A 22,483-nucleotide genomic window follows, 5' to 3' on the forward strand; every position below is an offset into this window, starting at 1 on the left:
GCGGAGGCTCGGCCGGGCTCGGGGAAGACGAAGGCGGCGCGGGTGGCGGGGACTCGGGCCCGGTCGGGAAGAAGAGGGTCGGCCCCGGGCTCTCGCGGGCCGGCGGCGGCGGGCGACGAAGTGGGCACGGAGGCGCCACGTGTCAGGCGGTGAGAGGCTGGGCGAGCGGCGGCGGACGCGTCCGATCGGATCAGACGTGTCCGGCCGGCGCGGGGATCCTTTTTTTTTAGACTAGGGGTTCGGGGAGAGATCCGAGATTTGGAAAGGGGGGTCTATTTATAGGCATAAGTGGAGCTAGGAGAGTCCAAATGAGGTGCGGTTTTCGGCCACGCGATCGTGATCGAACGCTCTAGGACATGGAGCAGAGTTTGGTGGGTTTTGGGCCAAATTGGAGGGGTGTTGGGCTGCAACACACACGAGGCCTTTTCGGTCCCTCGGTTAACCGTTGGAGTATCAAACGAAGTCCAAATGATACGAAACTTGACAGGCGGTCTACCGGTAGTAAACCAAGGCCGCTTGGCAAGTCTCGGTCCAATCCAGAAATGTTTAATCCCAACACATGAAAGAAAGCTAGAAATAACCACCGGAGGAGAACGAAGCGCCGGAATTCAAAACGGACAACGGGGAAAATGCTCGAATGCATGAGATGAACACGTATGCAAATGCAATGCACATGATGACATGATATGAGATGCATGACAATGACAACAACACACGGAGACAAAAAAATCCGAACCCGAGGAAATAAATATAACTTAACGCCGGAAACGGCAAGAGTTGGAGTACAAATAGGGAAAGTTACATCCGGGGTGTTACAGAAAGTCAGGTCGTATTGTATATGGCCCAACTGTGTTGTGGGACTTTAGCAGGCCGAAAGAGAAACCGGGCTGGTATTGGAGCATGAAGGGCATGGGCCATTAAAAGGCCAAAACTCAGGTCCGACTACAAATGGCCCAACTCATTTATGGTCCGTTAACAGGCTGAAAGGCACACAGGGCCGGGAATTGGCCCAACAATTAAATGGGTCGCTAGAAGGCCAAAACTCAGGTCTGACTACAAATGGCCCAACAGATATATGAGCCGTCACCAGGCTGAAAGACACACCGGGTCGGAAATTGGCCCAAACACTTAAATGGGTCGCTAAAAGGCCGAAACTCAGGTCCGACTACAAATGGCCCAACTGATTTATGGGCCGTTAACAAGCTGAAAGACACAGCGGGCCAGAAATTAGCCCAATATTTAAATGGGTCGCTAAAAGGCCGAAATATGTACATTGTGAAAATTGGCCCATCCACTGAATGGGCCGTTAACAGGCTGAAATCTCATCAGGCCGATATTGAGCCCAAATATATAGTGGGCAGTTAATCGAACTGACGATGGGCTACAATGGTGTCAAATCTTTAACAAGCCGTTTACGGGCCGAATTGGCACATCTCGTATGGGCCGTGGGCTTAAATGGACCTGACACAAGTAGGCCTCATATGGGTCGGCCTGCTATTTTTTACTGGGCCGGCCTTTTTCACCGGAATGGGCCACTGTTGGGCCGTGCCACGTGTCGACCTATCATAGGCGCCTCCTGTCCAATGAGTGGATGACATCTGTCCAAACGGTGAGGCAACACGTGTTTCCTCCGACCAATGATGATTTTACACGTGGAAAATCCCCATTGGTCCGAGATGTTAACGGGTTATCGGATCCAAAACCGGACCTGATAGCTTAACGGCCTTTCGTTACAGTGGATGCCACGTGTCGGTCACCCTTGACGAAAGCACTTCTGTGACGCGCGATTTATCGGCATGGAAGTGGACACTTCCGTGATGATAATTTTGGTAATGTCATGGAACACTTCTACGACAACACAGGTATGACTATCTTGATTATGTCATAAATTTGTCATGGATGTACATGCATGACAGAAAACGTGACCTACTGTGACAAACACGTATCATCACGAAAGTGTATTTTTTTTGTAGTGCTCACTGCAACCAAACTAAGAACCAAATACATATAAACAAGGCATCTGCTCGATAACTGGAAAAATGCTCACTCCAACCAACCTAACAACCAAATACAGATAAACAAGGAATCTACTCACTATAAACAACCAAATATATTCATTCGTGAAACTGAAGTGGACAATTCATACTTAAACATCACATAGTCCTATTGAACAATACATTTTTGCATAACTAAAATAATTAAACACGGCACAGGTAAAGCACCGCACGAAAAATGCTACTACAACAAAGGGTACGGGTTGGCAAGTTAGAAAAGGTAAGATTTGCTGATAGAATGTTGCCTCACATTTCATGGACGGGATCCTTCGAGTTGGAAGAGCATAGACCCATGGTGCGCTCTCTGATGTCACATATGGGATGTTTCACCTTGGAAGAACCTTCGTGGGTGCCCTCCTCGTGGTCGTGGTTGATGATATCTGACTTGGCAATTGAGGATCCCAAGCCGCCGTCATAGAACGTGTCCTTCAGAAATGACAAAATAGGCTCGATGGCGTATAAAGCTCGCAAATCCTTTACCGCTTGGTGGAGGAGATCAGCGGTAGGGTCGTCGAAGAGATCGACGGCGGTTGAACCAGAGGGGTTGGGGATGGACCACTTAACTTGTGACATGGCCCGCATGAAGCCGTCGCTATGGACGAGATTGATGTCGTAGCCAGCTTTCCCAAGATACAGTAATATGCTATCCCACTGACATGAAGCCTTTGTCATGGCAACGTAGTCAGTGTCTTCGTCGGCTTCCCCGGTGACGTGTTGCTTCGGGATCGACAGGTCGGGGCGAACGCCAGCCACCTCGCCAACGTCCGCCGAAGAGGCCATGATAAACCTCTTCTTTGCTGAACGCTCGTTGGGCTCCCCGAGATACATGGTCGAGCTTAGGCTGCGACATTCTGGAGCAGGGACCTGGATCTGGCGGGGAGGGACACTACATGCCTCATCTAAAACCTCAGGGGAGTGGGCGACGGTATGGGAATCGCTGGGTAACCTGAACTTTATTATCTAAGCTAGGAGGAACGGCCAGACCGGCAGGGGTTGGCGGCAGCGCCGGCGGCGGACGCAAGCTAGGGTTCGAGGGGGAAGGGGGCGGATGGGGAACTGTGGAAGGGGGGTTTGAGGATACGCCGTGGCTATTGAAAATTTTAGTAATGGTGGGTGGAGATGGTGGTGGACGAGGGAGGACGACGGTTCAAATGCCTCGGCTACTGCAATTTTACTATAAGGTCGGTGTTGGAGGAGTGTGGGCGACGGTTGAAGTACGAGGGCTACTAAAATTTGGGTAAAGGAATTTATGCGGGGCGGGAGTGCCCAAGATTGCGCACGGTCCAATAACAATATGCGTGTATGATAATAAGGAAAAGTGGCGCGAAACCGCCGATTTTTGCAACGCTCAAGGCGGGTAGTTTGTTTTTATATTTCTAGCTAACTGGTCTATCGCACATGGTTCGTCCTAATTTCCAAATAAACTTGCCTGCCTTTAGCTTGCACAGGTGGTGGTTTTACAGCTCACTTGCATCGCACATGGTTAAGCCAGTACCTCCACCCTTTGCTCGCGCTTGCGCGGTCGTGGTGATTTTACAGCGCACTTGCATCACACACGGTTGAGCCAGTACCTCCACCTTAATTTGCTCGTGCTTGCGCAGGCGTGGTGATTCACAACACACTTGTATCGCACACGATTAAGATATTATACCCATGTCCATTGAGCGTCATCAGAGTCCTTGCAGCAAAAAATAACGTTAGAGAGGGTCAGAAGACAGCCACACCAACATGTGGCCCAAATATATATGAGTGAAAAGGGTGGTCTATGATGTTCAAAATTCCAATGCACAACTTTGACCATGCGGGCCCATGGTTGGGCACGTCATCGAAGATCGATGAGAGGGGCTAGAAGTCAAGAACCACGTGAAAGTGGCCAATATATGTAGGAATATTGGGAATGTTTAAAACTTTAAATACACAATGCATAACTTTGATGGCATCTGCCTCGCAAACCCGAAAGCACCCTTGGACACACACACACACACACACACATCTGGGCTATTCTGTTTCGTGTAACAGAATATTATTCTGTTACCCTATTTGAACTGATGGTTTCAGGCGGTTGTACTGATGATTTTCATCTCGTTGAACTGATCGTCTTTTCGTTGGAATGGGGCGTGTAATATATCGTTGGAAATCTCTTGACATTTACATTACAAATATATAGAATTTTTTTGCAAAATCATCACGCTTTAAGAGCAGTTTTAAAAAAACCGTTTTTTCAAAACTAAAAACGTGAATCGTATTTTGAACTCAATTTTCAAACGGTTTATCAGAATTAAGCAAATAAGATGGCGTTGGAAAGCTGGTAAAAATACGCATCTTCTATATATCTAATGCTTTTTTAAATTCTGTACGTTCTAAAAGTAATTTGGAAAACGGTGAAATTCTGGACGAAACGTATTTTCTTATTTTTTTTTGCAAATGGTTTATTTGATTGACGCAAATGATACGGCGTTGGAAAGCTATGAAAAATGTGCAACTTTTTCGTATTGAAATGTTTTTCTAATTCCTTATGGTTTAAACTCGAATTCAAATACGGTCAAATTTGATTTCGAATGTGATTTTTTAAAAAAGTTTGTAGAAATGGGGCAAATAATATACCATTGGATAGCTATCGAAAATGCGAAACTTAGTCATGTTGAACGTTTTCTCTACTTCGCAACCGTCTAAAAGTAATTTTCAATAAGGTTAAACCCATCATGTTGTTTTTCCTGTCTAAAAAACAAAGTACTCGTACTGATCTATGTCTATGTTTGTACCGAGGTATTTTTCACAGAGTAGTTTTGAATGATTCCAAGAAAAGAATACTTTGAACGGATGTCTATGATTTTGTACTGAGCGTGTTTTCACATACTATTTTTTACTCTGTATTTTTTGTATAATTTTCCTTGTAAATTCTCAATGGTATTGTCATGCCTGAACTTGCATAGTTTATACCGTTGAACTGAATTATATTTTTAATAAAACGAAAATGTTTTGTGTTTTCTTTTGAACTCAGCATTGTTTTGTGACGATATTCTGGACTTCTCTCATTTTACCACCTGAACTTTTACCATTTTGAATTTTTTATGGTATTTTTTGTTTGAGCTTTTTTTCCAAACTTATGTGGGATGTCGTGTTCAACTTTTTTCTGTACTTATATGCTATCAATAATAGAACATTTCTCATACATATATGCTAGTAGAACATTTCCCATAGAATTTTTTGTCCATTCATGGACATCAACCAAAATAGGCAGGAGAGAGCACTATCGAACTGATCATTGTTTTCGACCGAACTATTGTGTTCTTCTTTTCCAAGAACTGATCATGTAATACATATTGAACGGACACACATGTATGATATAATGAACTGTAGGGCCTTAAAAGTGTAATTGCAGTACATCTATAAAGCTTCATAAGATCACATGAAGCCTTTGTCAAATGAAATATACAAAATACTGACAAAACTTCACACTTTTGCATGAAGGGCATACTTCCAAACATGCTCGACGACACCCATTGAAATTGCGCAATTCACGGGTGGGAGCAAGCAGCAACTTTGAAGTATGCAAATTGGAAAGCTCATAAAGTAAAACATGGCATCTTGTTTTTTCCAGAAAAACCACAGGAGCGCATCCGCATAGTTATTCATCTCCATATCAATAATACTTGGCCACCAAAAACCCGACAAATTGTTTTTTCCTGAAAACACACAACCCATTTTTGGAATGCATCAGTACAAGCTGACATTTTCAATTTTCAGAAGCAATCAAACTTGCTAATTAGTACTCATGTACTTATTGGGACCAGATATATCCTAATATTAGTACTCATGTACTTACTGCGGCCTGCACTCAGCTCCTTGAGCGACCGGCCACAAAACAAGAAGTTGTATTGTTAAGCGGGAGGTCCTCAACCCCGTGACTCCTCCAGCAGGCTTTGATATACCCAGAATGCATCTTCCTCGTCAATCCAACTCATGTACTGTGAACAGAGGAAGGAAGGATCGGCAAGTTAAATGTTTTCAGGCACTAAGGATCCATGAAGTTCAAAACTAGAGGAAAGGCTCTCACCTCCACCAAGTGCAGTAGCTGAGCCATGCTGCAGCAGGAGAGCGATGACGTGCTCGAATGGGCATTGCTGGTGAGAACCAGCGGGAATCAGGTCGCTGTTTTTGCGATGAACCGCCTGCGGAGGTGGCGTTGAACGGCCTGCTGTGGTGGCTGTGATCGGCTAGGGCGCTCCTAAAGACATGCCAACATAACAAAAAACCTTAGTGTTACAAGAGATAATACAAGCAAAGATGCATTCCAGTTATACGAGCAGATGAAAAGAAATTCAGCCATACAAGCCTAATGAGTTATTTTTGTTTGTATGGCCCAAAAAGAAATGAATAATCACATGTAATTTCCAGAAAGGGAAGAACATTTTGAACTCTTTCGCAAATATATGTGATAAACAGATACAACGTATCCATTGAACTGATATTTTTTTCTCAATGAACTTTTCTGATATAGGAACTAGAATTTGTACCAATAGTTTATATTTACCATGTCAAAAGCAAACAACATGCATATATATGATCTGCTAGTCAACACATCAACAAGCACGACACCAACATACAACAACAACCAGTCATGGTGCCTTGACCCGGCCTCCTTCGACCTATGATCCGACGTCGTTGGTTCATTGTCCTTTCCATCAGTGGCAATGCCCCTGAACTTGGTGTAGACTGGTAGTAGAACTTACTAGCCCTCCACACTTGCACTGAAGACATTTAAACACAAACACGAAATGAACCTACTAGCATTTATTTTGTAAACTTTTCTCAAGGTACACATGTTTCCCTAAATTTGCAAGTGGATTTTCTTCTTTCTTTTATCAGATAACTTGCACATATAGATCTTCTTTACAAAATTATACAAATCATGGCAGCATTATCATGCTGAGATGAGTTATCTAATAGATCATGGCAGCATTATCATGTATTTATGAGACTACAATATCTAACCATCAAGCCTGAGCATTATCATGCGCATTGTCTTGTACTACAATATCAAGTAATACTACATTTTTCATCAACTCGATATTCATCAATACTAGTATGACTAGACAATAAGTTGAGATTAGTAGCAGCACACGCAAGATGTGCACTCCTGAAAATAAAGTGTACGAACTTTCTTAGTGACTGTAATTGAACTTTCAAGCACATTTTTCTGTAAAATTTACTTTTTAACCGAATTGAACTCTATTTTGTAGGCGAACCTTCCCTGTAGATGCACACGAACTTAATTTTGTGTTTGCACCTGGGCTACCAACATGAATAAGCTATGATGACAGAAGAGTTGTATAAACTCCACAAATAACAAGAATCTTTTCTGTCAAATGGATCATACAAAATATTAACCAAAAATCATTTGTATACACATTATCCCGATATCCCATAAGCCATTTTGTGTACAACATCATTATCAGGCATAACCACAAGCACCTGTTTGTGCTATAGGAAGATGGAAGCACAGAATAAATTTGACTTACCAACGGGAAGTAGATGTACTGAAAAGCATCCAGAAGATGAACTTGTGAACCTTGCTTTTTTGCTGCATCCTGCAAAAAATAGTAAGTTGAATTATTAGTAGTGATCCATTGATAATAGTTCAATCCCACCTTATGCTTGAGCGCACTAGAACTGACAACAAACCAATGTTCAATCAAAAGTTCAACTAGGCCGAAACTCGAAACAGGACAAACCGGTAGTTGATAGGCAACACTACATTGTTCTCTAACACTCACAGGGAGAAGAAATTAGACAGCATCGACAGCAAAAGAGGACACTAGTGAGCCGTGAAAGAAAAAAAACATCCAGAAAATGACCGTTCTCCTAGGTTGAAATCAGGGTTTACGTGTTTTCAAAAAATAGGAGAGGTTGAACTGACTTTCTAAGTACGGTGGAATTGAAGGAACTGGTTTTCAGAAATAGGAGGTGGATTGAACTGAAGGCGCTGGTGAGGGTGTTCGAGAACGGGTGGACGCGATGGTGGGGGCGCAGGCCGCCATGGACGACTATAGTTGAAATGATAAGAGGGTAGGAGCTATGTCATGAGATCCTTCACCATTGCTCAACATCACCAACATGTGTTCTGAACACTCATAGTCGAAACAAGTAACATGTAGTACTGTTCATAAAATTAAGTGCAGATAACTTGTCATTCATTTTATTTTTAGAAAGTTTAGATGCCTATGACTCTAGCACTGGGTGTACCTAAAATAATGGTGATTTTCATTTGACTCCAGAGCAACAAACGATGCTTGTTGATCATACCATTCTTATGCTTCAACTTCTTTAGTGATCATGTTCGTGTGTTTCTGGTTACTGTGAAATCCATGTTGTTGCTTGACAACAAAACAAAGCATGATTTATTTCAGCGAAGCAAAAGTTGGCTAGAGATTTTTTTCTTTCCTTGCATCTAGACATATTTATAACTACCTATAACATGGGATATTCTATCAGATGCAGAGCTTTGCAGTTTACCTGATGATGAAATAGTAAGCCTGTTGAACAGAAAATCACACCAAATGTGAACTGATAATCACACAAAAGGTGAACACCTTCAATAAATGAACTCTACTAGATCACTTAGCTCTTTCTTTGACACCTCCTAGTGCAATCGAAAATAGCATCGATGTTAGAGCTAAGGACTGAGGTAAATTTTGGTGAAAGCCGGGCACGAATCACTTGACACGGGCAAGCACGTACCTCGGCCTGGTCATCTTGTACAGGTGAACGGACAGGGGTGGTGGCTGTGAACGGCCAGATCGCTTCGGCGGCGGAGCCCCACCGGGAGGAGATGGCGTGGTGGTGTGGGAGCGAGGGGAGATGGGGCGCTGCGGCGGCCGGAGCTTAGGGATATACGTGCGGCGCGGCGGCCGAAGCTGGGGAAGATAGGGGCGGGGCGGCTATGGAAGCAGGGAGGAGATGGGAGCGAGCGACGGTGAGTGCGGGAGGAAGGTCGGGGTGGCGGCGCGCATGCCGGGAGGGGGAAGGGGGTGGGGCGTGCTTGGAGGAGGGAGGCGCGGGGACGGAGGCACGCATGCTAGGAGGAGGAAGGATGCATGGGGACGGCAGCGCGCGTGCTAGGAGGAGGATGGAGCCATGGAGGCGCGGGGCGGCGGCGCGCATGGCAGGAGGAGGAAGCATGCGCGGGAGCGGCTGCGCGCATGGCTGAGATGGGGAAGAGGAGCGGGGCCGGTGGCGCGCGGCGCGCTTGGCCAGCAGGAGGAAGAGCGGGGCCGCCGGCGTACTATGACGAGAAATGCGGCCACGGGTTTGGGGGAATCCAGAGATTGAGGGAGGAGGTCGTGGGAGAGTGGTGGGCTTTTGTTTCTGTTCGGGCCGGTTTTGTGCAAATGACAATCGTGCCTTATAGGGCCGAGGAGTAACAGAATAATATTCTATTACTAGTAACAGAATAGCTTAGTCATATATATATATATAATGATACTATTCATCACCCAGGGTGCAAAATTATTTATTCTTCACCCAAGATAATATTAGGATTATTTTATAATTAAATTACGTTTGGAATTCAAATAGTTATATTTATATTGATTCACTATGTAAAATTTGGCACAAGAAAATAAAAATATAGGTCATAAGACAAGAAAATTTGCAATTTATGTGTATTTTACACTATGTTTTTACGTTTGTAATTTTACATAATATAAAATATTTTTTATGGTGATTATATATTTTCTTACGGTCTCTTTTTATGTCGAAAATAAGACAAAACTTACGGAACGTAAAATTACGGTGCATAGATGGTAAAATAGAAAGGGATGAAGAATAATTATTTCTCACCCCGGGTGACGAATAGCGCGACCATATATATTTCATATATTATATATACTAATTTATCATTATAAATATGTTCATATATTATATATAACATATTTCAAAGTGAGTTACATGAAAAAATTACGAGTCGACCCATGATTTTTATTAAATTTGTGAAATATGTATATATTTGTACCAAAAAGGGCATACCCAAAATACGATGCATACTACCTAAAAAGTAGTATATATACTACCTAAACATTCGTATATACCACATACTACATGTACATACTCTCTGATTTGATAGATACTACATACAACGTACAAAACTGAAGTGGTGGTAACTACTATCGTGGATCTAAGACTGGCAGTAGAATGGGGTAGGTATGAGGAGGCAAGATCCTAGCTATGGAGTAGTTGTACACACGAGTTTACGAGTTCAGGCCCTTCTCGGAGGAAGTAACAGCCCTACGTCTCGGTGCCCTGAGGCGGTCGACTGGATTATATGCATGTGTGAGTTTACAAAAGATGCGAACCCCTGTCCTGGAGGAGGAGGGGGCTTATATAGAGTGCGACAAGACCCCAACTCTCCTCCATTACGCGGGGTTCAATGTACATAAAGAAGGAGCATTACAGGTAACATCTGTATTAAAGTGCTATAAATTATAGTTAAGTCTATGAGTAAACACCCGACCGTTGCTGTGTAGAGTGACTTTAGATCTTCCGTTTGTCGAGTGATTTCTGTGACGGTCGAGTGACATTGATTCTTCCGAGTGGAATGTCTCTGGTCGAGTGGATAATGGTACCCTTTGAATGCTTCTGGCTTTAGGGTGATGTCCTTGGGGAGGGTGTCTAGGTCAGGCCTATGACCCTACCCTAGGTGCATAGCTTCATTATTAGCCCTCGAATGGTTCGAGGCTTGAGTGGAGAAGGAGTCGAGAATTCCTCCGATTCAATTTTTGTGCTCTGGGAGTGACTTATTGTGACCAAGCGAGCAACCATGATGATCTCAACTCCTTTTCAGTTGCCTTGATCCATTTTTGAATCTGCCGAGTGAACTTTATTATGATGTCTTGAGTACTGATATGGAGAAGATATTCCGTCTGACAGATTGCCTTGCTGTGTGCGGATATCGTGGGATTTGGTTTTGGGGAAGTGCGCGGGACGGGGGAGGCCGCAGTAATCGGAAGGGATTAGGTGTGGCCGCCTCGATCACCGCGCCACCTTTTCGCCATGTACCTCGCGCGTGACTGTTGCGGGATTTGATTGGGTCGTCCGGACCCACAGGTCAGCCACTCGGAAGCGGCCCCATATAAGGCGTCGGGCCGGGGTTTTCTTTGAACAGTGTGTCTTCGTTCTTCTCTTTATCTCTCAGTTTTCTCCGTTGCATCTGCTCCTGCTCCAGCGCCGTCGCCCCGTTTGAGCTCTACTCGCCGCGATGGGGAAGGAGAAGATGGTGGCATTGGAGCGCGCGAAGAAGGCGACAGCGAAGGCGAAGGGGAAGAAGTCCAGCCGAGGCGGATCTTCCTTGAGGTCCGGCCTGCCGCCGGGCTGGATCCAGGGCGACTGGATTCGCTCGACGATCCGTCAGGACGACATCGACGACCTGGTCAAAGGGGGATTGATCCCCCACGAATCAGCGCGACTCCCGGGGAACGAGACCGAGCCGCAGCCGCAGGAGGGTGAGCGCGTTCTCCTCGCTACTCACGTCGACCGCAGGTTTTCCTTGCCTCCCTACCCTTTCTTTTGAGGTTTCTTGAACTTCTTTGGGGCGCAACTCCATCACTTTACCCCAAACACCATCGTGTATCTTGCTACTTTTGTGTCCATGTGTGAGAGCTTCCTGGGCTGTCGGCCACACCGGGGCCTCTTCAAACACATATTCACGTGTCGTTCTCAGTCGGTCAAGAAGGTCAACCCGAGTGACGAGAAGACGCAAGTGATTCAAATGTGCAGGGGTCTTGGGATTCAGATGAGGGGGAAAAGTACTTTCCCAGCCATGATCCTTCCCGAGTCGGTCCGAGGGTGGCAGTCGACCTGGTTCTACTGCAAGGACCAGCTGACTCTGGGTCAGTCGACTGGACTTCCCCCCTTTTCCATGGCCTGAGTGGAGAAGCCTTCTGCTTTGAAAGTGACCCCAGAGGAGAAGGCGCAAGTGAAAGTGCTGGTTGAGTGAGTAGTTCAGCTTGTCCGTGATGGGGTAACCGGTATGGATCTGTTGGAGGTCTTCCTCAGGCGGCGCATCCAACCACTTCAAGCTCATGACCATCCGATGTGGATGTATTCGGGCACCGAGGACACCACTCGGATCCATCCAGAGGAAGTCGACAAAGATACGTTGGAAGGGTGGCTGAAGGGTATTACTGTCAACAAAGACAACCCCAGGGGATCCCGGAGGATTCCTCCACTCAACAACTCGTATGAAACCGACAAGGTATGACTCCAAATGGTCGAGTGTCTTCTTGATTTATCAAGTAGCTGTTTGCTGTCATCCGACTGACTCCTATCTTGGTTGTTGTCTTCCAGGCCCTAACTGAGATGTACTCGATGCCCAACGGGGACCAGGAGCAGGACCCAGAGGGAGAAGCGAGCGGAGGTGAAAGCAGCGAGTGGCACTCTGACGATGAAGAGGACGAGGATAGCGATGACTCGAGTGATGAAGAAGAGGTCGACTCTCCTCCTCATAGGGAAAGGCGATCCAAGCTTTCTCATGATCCAGCAAGCGCCCGCGGCAAAGCGACCGCGCAAACTGGACAGTCATCGAAGCGCCCTCGGACGTCTTCTTCAGCGCCGACTGAAAAGGCGTCGAAGCAACCGAAAGCTACACCGTCCAAACCGCCAAAAGCCTTGCGGAAGATCAAAGTGGCCATCCCCATTGCTTCCGGGTATTAGTTGGGCTCGATTTCTTGTTTTAGTATGAATCTGGATTTGAGTCGATTCATTTCGTCAGACATGACCGACTAGATTCTGAAATTTGTAGTGTTGCTACCTCTGGGACTTCCACCCGCCAGTATGAAGACGAGGACATGGAAGATGTGGTCACCTCCAACCCGGGTACAATCCTCGTGATCTTGTTCTCGATTGTATGGTCGATTAAATTCTGGTGACTCATCTAGGGTCGGCTGATTTCTTTGCAGCCCCTCCCAATGTCATTGAGCTTCCGGATGATGACAAGGACGTGCCGCTGAGGGCTAGGAAGAAGAAGGCAACAGCTAGCAAGACATCCTAGTCGGAGCCGGCGGCGGAGCAGGTAGTTTAATGGCTCGAAGATGCGAGTAAGGTTTCTGTAACCTTTGCTGACCCAGTGACGAGTGCGCGTCCTGTATCGTCGACTGCTCCAGAGCTTGTTTCAACCATCCAACTTCATGCCTCGGATCTCCAAGCCACTGCATCTGGACCGTCCGTCCCCTTCTTTGCCACTCAACATGTTCCAGAAAGCCAGTCGGACGCCACTGCGGAGGCTATTCGTCAGGCTGGCATAATGATGGAGCGGGTGAAGGCGGTGCGTGAAAGCAATCAGGCTGCTTATGACGCCAGCGCGGCTCTTCGAGCCAATGTCCAGGTAAGTTAACTTTCGACTGAACTTGTTCTTTTAGGATATGCTACCCGAATATTTTCCTCACTACAACGGGAACCCCCCTTTAGCAACCCATTGATGCGTTGTTGTATGCCTGTATAAGCGTTGCTGATGTCTACACCAACGGATGAATATGCGTTGCCGTTGGTAGCGTTGGAAGGGTCTACAACAACGTATATACATGCATTGGTAAGTAATGTGCAGATGTGTTGCAAGACGGCAACGTAAAGAGTAAGAGTGAAACAACACTTCATATGCGTTGTTGAGTACCCTACACGTGAGGATTTTCAAATGGACAATTGCAACGACTACATAGCATAAGTTCAGCTACTCCAGGTACAGAGGGAGTAGACAATTAATGGTATTTTATACATTTCCATACAAAATTATTAGGTCAATTCCAATAATGCATAGAAGCCACAATATAATAAGCATAAAAAATTCTATATATAATTAACTCTGTTGCATTTTGCATTACAAAGAACACAAGCCAAAGATTACAGGTTGTGAAACTATCTAGTAGTAGCTCAATTCTTCACCATACAATCGGCGTCTCAGCCACTGTAGAACATAATGATTGAAACATTGACCCTGAAAATGACATTCTAAAACATAATGCTAAACTATCAGTAGAAGCCCAATGCTCAACCTCGCAATTAGCATGTGGCATGCATCATCTATTTATCTTGGCAATCTATGACAACAAAGAAATGTGATCAGTAAGTTAAGGTAGAAAATCAAACAGGTTAATAGAGCCTTAAAATTTAAAGAAGCAACATATATAAATGTTGAAGGTCATGTGATAATTAATCCTATTACATATATTGAGTGGCATGTTCTAAACAATCAGCACCCACCTTGTATATGAAAAGAATGACCTGATACAATGTGCATTGTGTTAGTATTGCACAAATAATACTAACAAAGAACTAAGAAGGTAGCTCGATTATCACACATCTTTGCCCTACTAAACTTTAAAACTATGTTGTTTGTCGAGTTGCGAACATAAGAAGCAATACAGAAGAAAACAATTGAACCTTCAATATCCAGCAATACAAAATGCTTGCTGACCCTTTTCCCTTTTTAGATGCACTATATGCTTAACCAAATAGACAAGAAAACATGACAGATGCACAAATTGTACATTTACTAGTAGAAATACAAACATATAAAAAAAGTAGTGGTGAAATTTAATGTGTGTTAGCTTGTCACCAAAATATCAGAAGGTTCACTTACAATATAGCACTTCGAGATTGTACACCCACTGGGTGCAGTCGAGTGGAATCTGAACAAGTGGGGGCACATCAAGTGCACCCACTGGGTGTAGTCCCCGAGACCGCAGTCGACTGCTGGTAGTCGGTTGGGGTCTGAGCACTTCCTTTTTTTACTCCGCCTGGGCGGACCATCCGAGTGGAATCTGAAACAGTGGGGGCATGCTAAGTGCACCCACTGGGTGCAGTCCCCGAGACCGCAGTCGACTGCTGGCAGTCGGTTGGGGTCTGAGTACTTCTTCCTCTCCCTTCTCCTTTTTTGTACTCGGTCTAGGCGGACCAGCCGAGTGGAATCCAAACCAGTGGGGGCACGCTAAGTGCACCCACTGGGTGTAGTCCCCGAGACCGCAGTCGACTGCTGGTAGTCGGTTGGGGTCTGAGTAGTCTTGAAGTTTTATTCACTCAGAAGTAGATAATCTTCGATCTTTTCAATTGATATGTCTTTTACTCACTGTAGAAATCTTGTTCGCTTATCTCCAAGTTTGCCGAATTTGAGGAAAAGCAAAGTGCAAGGGCATATTTATCCCTAAGTGTTTTGGTGATTGATGACAACGCATTTGCGGACTAATCGTGTGCCTTGAGTATTCCAGACACTTCATTGCTAGGCACAAGACGATTGGGTGCCCCTCGAAGACTGATGAAGATGGCGTCTTTTCTACGTTTCTTTTTGGTGGATTTGAGTCGTAGGAAAGCCGTACTATTAAGAGGGGGACCGTGTTGGAAAGGTTTGGGTGGAATCATCACGTACACGTCTCCTTCTTGTCCCCTTCTTTTTCCTTGGAGCTTCCTCTGTTTTCTTGCCTCTCTTGTCTAGCTGCTGTGTTGGTTGAGGTAGTACTGCTCCCAGGAAAACGGTAGTACCGTAGGCATCCGCGGTAGTACCGCGCGGTGGCGCGGTAGTACCGCAGGTGCCCACGGTAGTACCGCTCCCCTGGAGCCGCACTACCGCTGCCCACCAGGCTAGTGCCGCCCCTTTGCGGTAGTAGGGGCGGATGTAATATTTTACGTCCGCACCTACCGCGGTAGTACCGTTTTCACCGAGCGGTAGTACCGCGCTATGCAATCAGGTAGTAGTACCGCCCCTCGGCGGTACTACTGTGTCGGGTTTTTGCTACTTCCGTTTCTTTGCGGAAGTAAGCACGGAAGTTCCCTTCCCCCTGGCTGGGGTTTTTTGCCTTGCGGTAGTACCGCATGGGGGGCGCGGTAGTACCGCGCGTGCGGAAGTACCGCCCCCAGCTCCTGCGCGTCTGTTTATCTTTACTGTCACTGGGGTTGCGATAGTACCGTGGGTCGGTACGGTAGTACCGCACAGCCGTGCGGTAGTACCGCTTGGTTGCAAGCAGTAGTACCGCGCGGCCTTGCGGTAGTACCGCTGGCCAAACGTGGTAGTACCGCTAGCCGCGGGCTGGTTGGTGGGTAACGGTTGGATTCTTTTACCACACTATATAAGGGGTCCCCTTCTTCCCCGTTGACTTACCTCTTCCACCCCCAAGCTCCATTATTGCTCTAAGCTCCATTTTCGCCCGATCTCACTCCCTAGCCGACCAAACTTGTTGATTTGCTCGGGAGTGGTTGAGAAGGCCTTGATCTACACTTCCACTAAGAGATATTTGATTCCTTCCACTAATCCCTTGCGGATCTTGTTACTCTTGGGTGTTTGAGCATCCTAGATGGTTGAGGTCACCGCAAAGCCATAGTCCATTGTGGTGAAGCTTCATGGTGTCGTTGGGAGCCTCCAATTGAGTTGTGGAGATTGCCCCAACCTAGTTTGTAAAGGTTCGGTCACCGCCTCCAAGGGCACCAATAGTGGAATCATGGCATCTCGCATTATGTGAGGGCGTGAGGAGAATACGGTGGCCCTAGTGGCTTCTTGGGGAGCATTGTGCCTCCACACCGCTTCAACGGAGACGTACTTCCTCTCAAAGGGAAGGAACTTTGGCAACACATCCTCGTCTCCACCGTCTCCACTCTTGGTCATCTCGTGCCTTTACTTGTGCAAGCTTATTTGTTTCATATATCTTGCTTGCTTGTGTTCCTATCCTTGTTGCATCATATAGGTTGCTCACCTAGTTGCATATCTAGACAACCTACTTTGATGCAAAGTTTAAATTGTTAAAGAAAAGCTAAAAATTGTTAGTTGCCTATTCACCCCCCCTCTAGTCAACCATATCGATCCTTTCAATTGGTATCAGAGCCTCTTCTCTTTATTAAGGACTTTACCGTCCAAAGAGTATGGTTGATACCGTAGACGGTGTGGAGGAACACTCCGGTGTGAATCCGACCTCGTCTATGGGTGATGGGGGAACCTCGGTCTCTCATGAGGAGTTCAATGTGGCCTTGGAGACATTGAAAACCTCCATGACAACCGAAGTTGAAAGCATGTTTACTAAATTTCTTGAGGGGCTTAAACTATCCACCGCACCGTTGAAAGTGGGTGACCCCGCCGACAAGGTGACGGATGCTATCCCCGACAAGGGGGAAGCTAGTAGTGAAAAGGCTCCTTCTTCTAGTGGTAAGAATGGCACCGGCATCTTTGCCCGTGTGGAACCACCACTTGTTTATGGTGGACCGGTTCCTTCCACTCATTTGAATCATGCCAGTCCTCCCCCTAAGATTGTGAAAAATGAGGACTTTGATTCTTGGGTTTACCGCTTTAAACGTCATTTAAATCATGTGAACACTAACCTTTGGAGAATCATTGAAGAAGGTTTCTATCCGCATGATCCAAGCAACTTCACTCCTCGAGAAGCCGCGGATAATCAATTCAATGAGAATGCTCTCTTCATCATTCAAGATGCAATTCCACCCGAAGACCTACCTCATCTTAGTCCCTTCGCCTTGGCCAAAGATGCATGGCGTGTTGTCTCTCTCTACCGGGGAAGCGCAAGCATTCAATGCTCCAACTATGAAGTGGTACAAGATGAGGCCGATGAGTTTGCAATGAAAGAAGATGAAGAACCTCGTGAGCTTTATCAGAGAGTAACCAAACTCGCGGTCTCACTACGAGATCACGGGAGCAAGGACACGGATGACAATTGGATCAAGCGCAAATTCCTCAAGGCAATGATGCCCTATCACAAGACCATGTCCTCCGTCATTCGTCAAAGACCGGACTTCCACACTTTGACCTCAAGCGAAGTGTTGGATGAGTTTGTGGCCATGAACATTTTGGACAAGACCGCCGACAATGCAGTGCTTCGTTCTCAAAGGGCAAAGAAGCCTAACCTTGCATTGAAGGCCAAGCTCACCGTTGAAGAAGAAGAAGAGGAAGAAGAGGAGAGCAACCCCGAAGATACGAAGTATGCGTATCATGAACACATGGCACTTGCTTCAAGGCAATTTTGGAGCAAGAAAAACTCGAGGCCAAACTTTAACAAAAACAACTCAAGTGGCACAAAGAGCAAGCAACGTGTCAGGACTTGCTACAATTGCGGCAACTTGAGTCATTTTGTTGCGGAATGCCCGTATGAGATGAGGGAAGACAATGGTGGCAAGCTCATCCGAAAGGACAAGGACAAGTTGTTCCCCAACAAGAGCAACTTCACCAAGAAGACTCCTCCCAAGGCATTGGTGGTACAAGAAGAGTACAATGAGGATGATGACGATGATGAAAGTGATGAGTCGGTTGCCATGGCCTCCGTTGCCATTGCTACGACTCCACGGGTGTCTCTCTTTGACTCACCCAATGAGAGCATCACCGCCAAGTGCCTCATGGCTAAAGCCACCAACAAGGTAACCTCCAACATCAAAACTACCATCATTAATCGTCCTTCTCCGACGGATAGCACTAATGAACTTGAGGAAGATAATGTGGAGGCTAATGAGTTTGAGGCCTTTATGGGCAAACTCAAGGGAAAATCCAAGAAGCACTTTGTTGCTCTCTTGGAACAACTTGGTGAAGCCAATGACATGATCGAGGCTCATGAAAACACCATCACTAAGATGGAAGGGCATAGTCGTGACTATGCCGATGAGATTTCGGATCTTTCCAATGCTCTTGAGGAAGAGCGTGGTCTTCGTTTGGCTCTTGAGGAGTCACACAACGTTGATCATGCTAAGTTAAAGAAAGATTATGATCATGTCCTCATTGTTTCTCATGTGCTAAACTCCGAGAAGGCCGAACTTGAGGTTGATTTTGCTAGACTCAAAGAGGAGTTTGATCTACTTGACAAGGCTCACAAGGTCTTGAAGGGTGCTCATGCTAGCCTCAAAGAGTCTCATGATCAACTTCAAGTAAAGCTAACCAAGGAAAAAGCCACTTTCCCTCATATGATGTTAATTGATAATGCAAATGCTACTAACCCGTGTTGTGAGCATGTGCATCTCGTTGAGGAGAACGCTAAGCTAAAGGGGCAACTTGAGAGAGGTCTTGCGACTTGCATACAAGGCAAGAAGAACCTCAACGATCTCTTGATCAACCAAAAGGGAGTTGTGGCCAAGGAAGGGGTTGGGTACGTGCCCGACTCCAAGAACAAGAAGAAGAATGACAAGACCAAACGACCTCCTCCTCTCATGCAAACCTTTGTGAAGGAGGGAGAGAGTGCCTCCGAGGAGAAGAAGAAGAACATTGCAAAGGGCGACAATGTCAAGAAGGGCAATGCCACCCCTCCCAACAAAGCCGGCGATTTTAATCCTTCTTATGTGTTATGCCGTGCTAGTGATGGGCATGTTTATGCCAAATTTGTTGGTTCTATTCATGAATACATTGAATGGTCTATTTGGGTTCCAAAGACCCTTGTTACTAACATCAAAGGACCCATTACAAAATGGGTACCTAAAACCAAGAATTGATCTCTTGTAGGTGTTTGCTTCCAGTGGGGGATCATGGTTGCTCGATAGCGGAGCTACAAATCATATGATCGGAAGCAAGGACTTGGTGGTGGATGTGCACAAGGTTCCATCTATGCCCACCAATGTCGAGTGGGGTGACACCTCATCTTCTAAGGTATTGGGACTTGGCAAGGTGGTCATCTCTCATGATCTCACGATCGAGAAGGTCATGCTTGTTGAGTCCCTTGCATACAATTTACTTTCCGTTCGTCAACTTGCAATCATGGGCTTTGCCACTTTCTTTGATATCGATACCGTGGCCCTCTTGTGGAGCAAGACTCTTAAAGTAGCCTTTGTTGGGCATGTCGAGAACGGTCTATATGCGATTAACTTTTCGGAGCGACCCACTAAGACCGCGACGTGCCTAATGGCTAAAGTTGATGTGGGATGGCTTTGGCATCGCCGTTTAGCCCACGTCAATATGAGATCTTTGCAAAGTCTCCTCAAGGGGGACCATGTCCGTGGACTAATGAATGTTAGTTTTGCTAAAGATCGTGCTTGCAGTGCTTGTATCAAAGGAAAGCTACACGAGAAGGCTCACCCTCCCACGACTATCATTTATTCAAAGAGGCCTTTGGAGCTCCTTCACATGGATCTCTTTGGGCCTCCATCCTTCGATAGTCTTGGAGGTAGGAAGTATTGCTTGGTGATTGTGGATGACTACTCAAGGTACACGTGGGTGTATTTCTTCAAGAGGAAGAGCGAGACCCAACAAACCGTCATTGACTTTGCAAATGAAGCACAACGCCAATACAATGCAAAGATCTTGACAATAAGAAGTGACAACGGCACCGAGTTCAAGAACTACACCTTGGATGAGTTTCTTAGTGATGAGGGGATCAAGCATCAATATTCCACACCTTACACCCCTCAACAAAACGGTGTTGCGGAGAGGAAGAACCGGACGTTGATGGATGCGGCAAGGACCATGATGGCGGAGTTCAAGTCTCCGTACAACTTTTGGGCCGAAGCCATCAACACTGCGTGTCATGCATCCAATCGGCTCTACCTCTGCAAGGGCTTGAACAAGACTCCATATGAGATACTCACCGGTAACAAGCCCAACCTCAAGTACTTCCGGGTGTTCGGGTGTAAGTGTTTCATTCTCAAGAAAGTTGTTCGGTTGTCTAAATTTGAGGCTAGAGCTTATGAGGGCATATTTGTTGGTTATGCTACAAACTCTCATGCTTACCGTGTCCTCAATAAATCCACGGGACTTATTGAGGAGACGTGTAACATGGAGTTTGATGAGAATAACGGCTCCAAGTGGAGCAAAGTGGCACTTGTGATGTAGGTGATGAAATTCCTCCCCAAGCCATAAGAAGAATGGGTGTTGGCTTTATCCTACCCATTGAGGAACCCCTTGTGGCCGAAGGAGAAGGACAAAGCTCCACTCAAGTGGAGCCATCACCAACCCAAGGTCCACATGCTTCCGAAGAACAACATGAAGGCCCTCATCCTCAAGAACATGACTAAAGGAGAGATCACGCTCAAGACGGTGTTGACACATCTAGTGATGCCCAAGGTCAAGTTCTCTTCTCCGAGCAAGTTCAAGAACAAGAACAAGCTCAAGACGACGCTCAAGATGATCAAGTGACGACTCCTCGTCTCACCCCCGAGGAGGAATTAGAGCGTCGTGCCGCCAAGGTTGCTTCCAAGCTCTCCACCAAGGATCATCTCATGACGAATGTGCTTGGAAGCTTACGAAAGGGGGTAAGCACTCGTAGACAATTAGCAAATTATTGTGAGCATCACGCGTTTGTCTCTTGTGTGGAACCCCACAAGGTCTATGAGGCGCTAGAAGATCCCGATTGGCTCAATGCCATGCATGAAGAACTCAACAACTTCGAGCGCAACAAAGTGTGGAGATTGGTGCCAAGACCGACGGGGAACCACAATGTCATCGAAACCAAGTGGATATTTAAGAACAAGCAAGATGCCCATGGGATTATCATTCGCAACAAGGCTCGTTTGGTAGCACAAGGCTACTCCCAAGTCGAGGGTATCGACTACGGTGAAACCTTTGCTCCCGTTGCTCGTCTTGAATCTATTCGCATGTTGATTGCCTATGCTTCTCATCATAACTTTAAGTTACAACAAATGGATGTGAAGAGTGCTTTTCTTAATGGTCCCATTAATGAATTGGTTTATGTCAAGCAACCCCCTGGGTTCGAGGATCCCTACTTTCCCGATCATGTGTATCAACTCGATAAGGCACTTTATGGCCTTAAACAAGCCCCACGTGCGTGGTATGACCACCTTACCGAGTTGTTACAAGACCGTGGTTTCGAATTTGGGCTAATCGACCCACTCTTTTTACTAAGAAGGTCAAAGGGGAGTTGTTTGTGTGCCAATTATATGTTGATGATATTATCTTTGGTTCCCCTAACAAAGCTTTCAATGAGGAATTTGCCGCTCTCATGACCTCAAAGTTCGAGATGTCTTCCATGGGAGAGTTGAAGTTCTTTCTAGGGTTCGAAGTGAAGCAAAGAAGAGAAGGAACTTTCATCAATCAAGCCAAATATACTCAAGACATGCTCAAAAGATTCAAGCTAAGTGATGTCAAGCCGGCTTCGACTCCCATGCCCACCAAGTGCCAACTTGATATAGATCCCAATGGTAAAGCGGTGGATCAAAAGGTATATCGCTCCATGATAGGTTCCTTGCTTTACCTTTGTGCATCTAGACCGGATATCATGTTGAGTGTGGGAATTTGTGCACGTTTTCAAGCCGCACCTAAGGAAAGTCACTATGTGGCGGTCAAACAAATCTTTTGATATTTGGTTCATACCCCAAACTTTGGCCTATGGTACCCAAGAGGAGCAAACTTCAAGCTTGTAGGGTATTCGGATTTCGATTGGGCGGGATACAAAGTGGATAGGAAGTCCACTTCCGGAGGGTGCCAATTTCTTGGTTGCTCTTTGGTAAGTTGG

General features: G+C 46.0%; 1 long non-coding RNA gene across 1 annotated transcript; it reads right to left on the reverse strand.

Annotated features, from left to right (window-relative positions):
* Positions 1-5,340: 5,340 nt before the first annotated feature.
* On the reverse strand, positions 5,341-9,329 carry LOC123152051 (uncharacterized). Its single transcript, XR_006476002.1, has 6 exons — positions 8,796-9,329; positions 8,571-8,697; positions 7,577-7,645; positions 6,112-6,282; positions 5,881-6,022; positions 5,341-5,740 (listed from the first exon to the last, which is right to left on the reverse strand). It is a non-coding gene; the product is annotated as an uncharacterized lncRNA (long non-coding RNA).
* Between the last annotated feature and the right edge of the window lie 13,154 nt (positions 9,330-22,483).

This window comes from Triticum aestivum, chromosome 7A, assembly GCF_018294505.1.
Source record: "Triticum aestivum cultivar Chinese Spring chromosome 7A, IWGSC CS RefSeq v2.1, whole genome shotgun sequence".
NCBI classification, from domain to species: Eukaryota; Viridiplantae; Streptophyta; class Magnoliopsida; order Poales; family Poaceae; genus Triticum; species Triticum aestivum.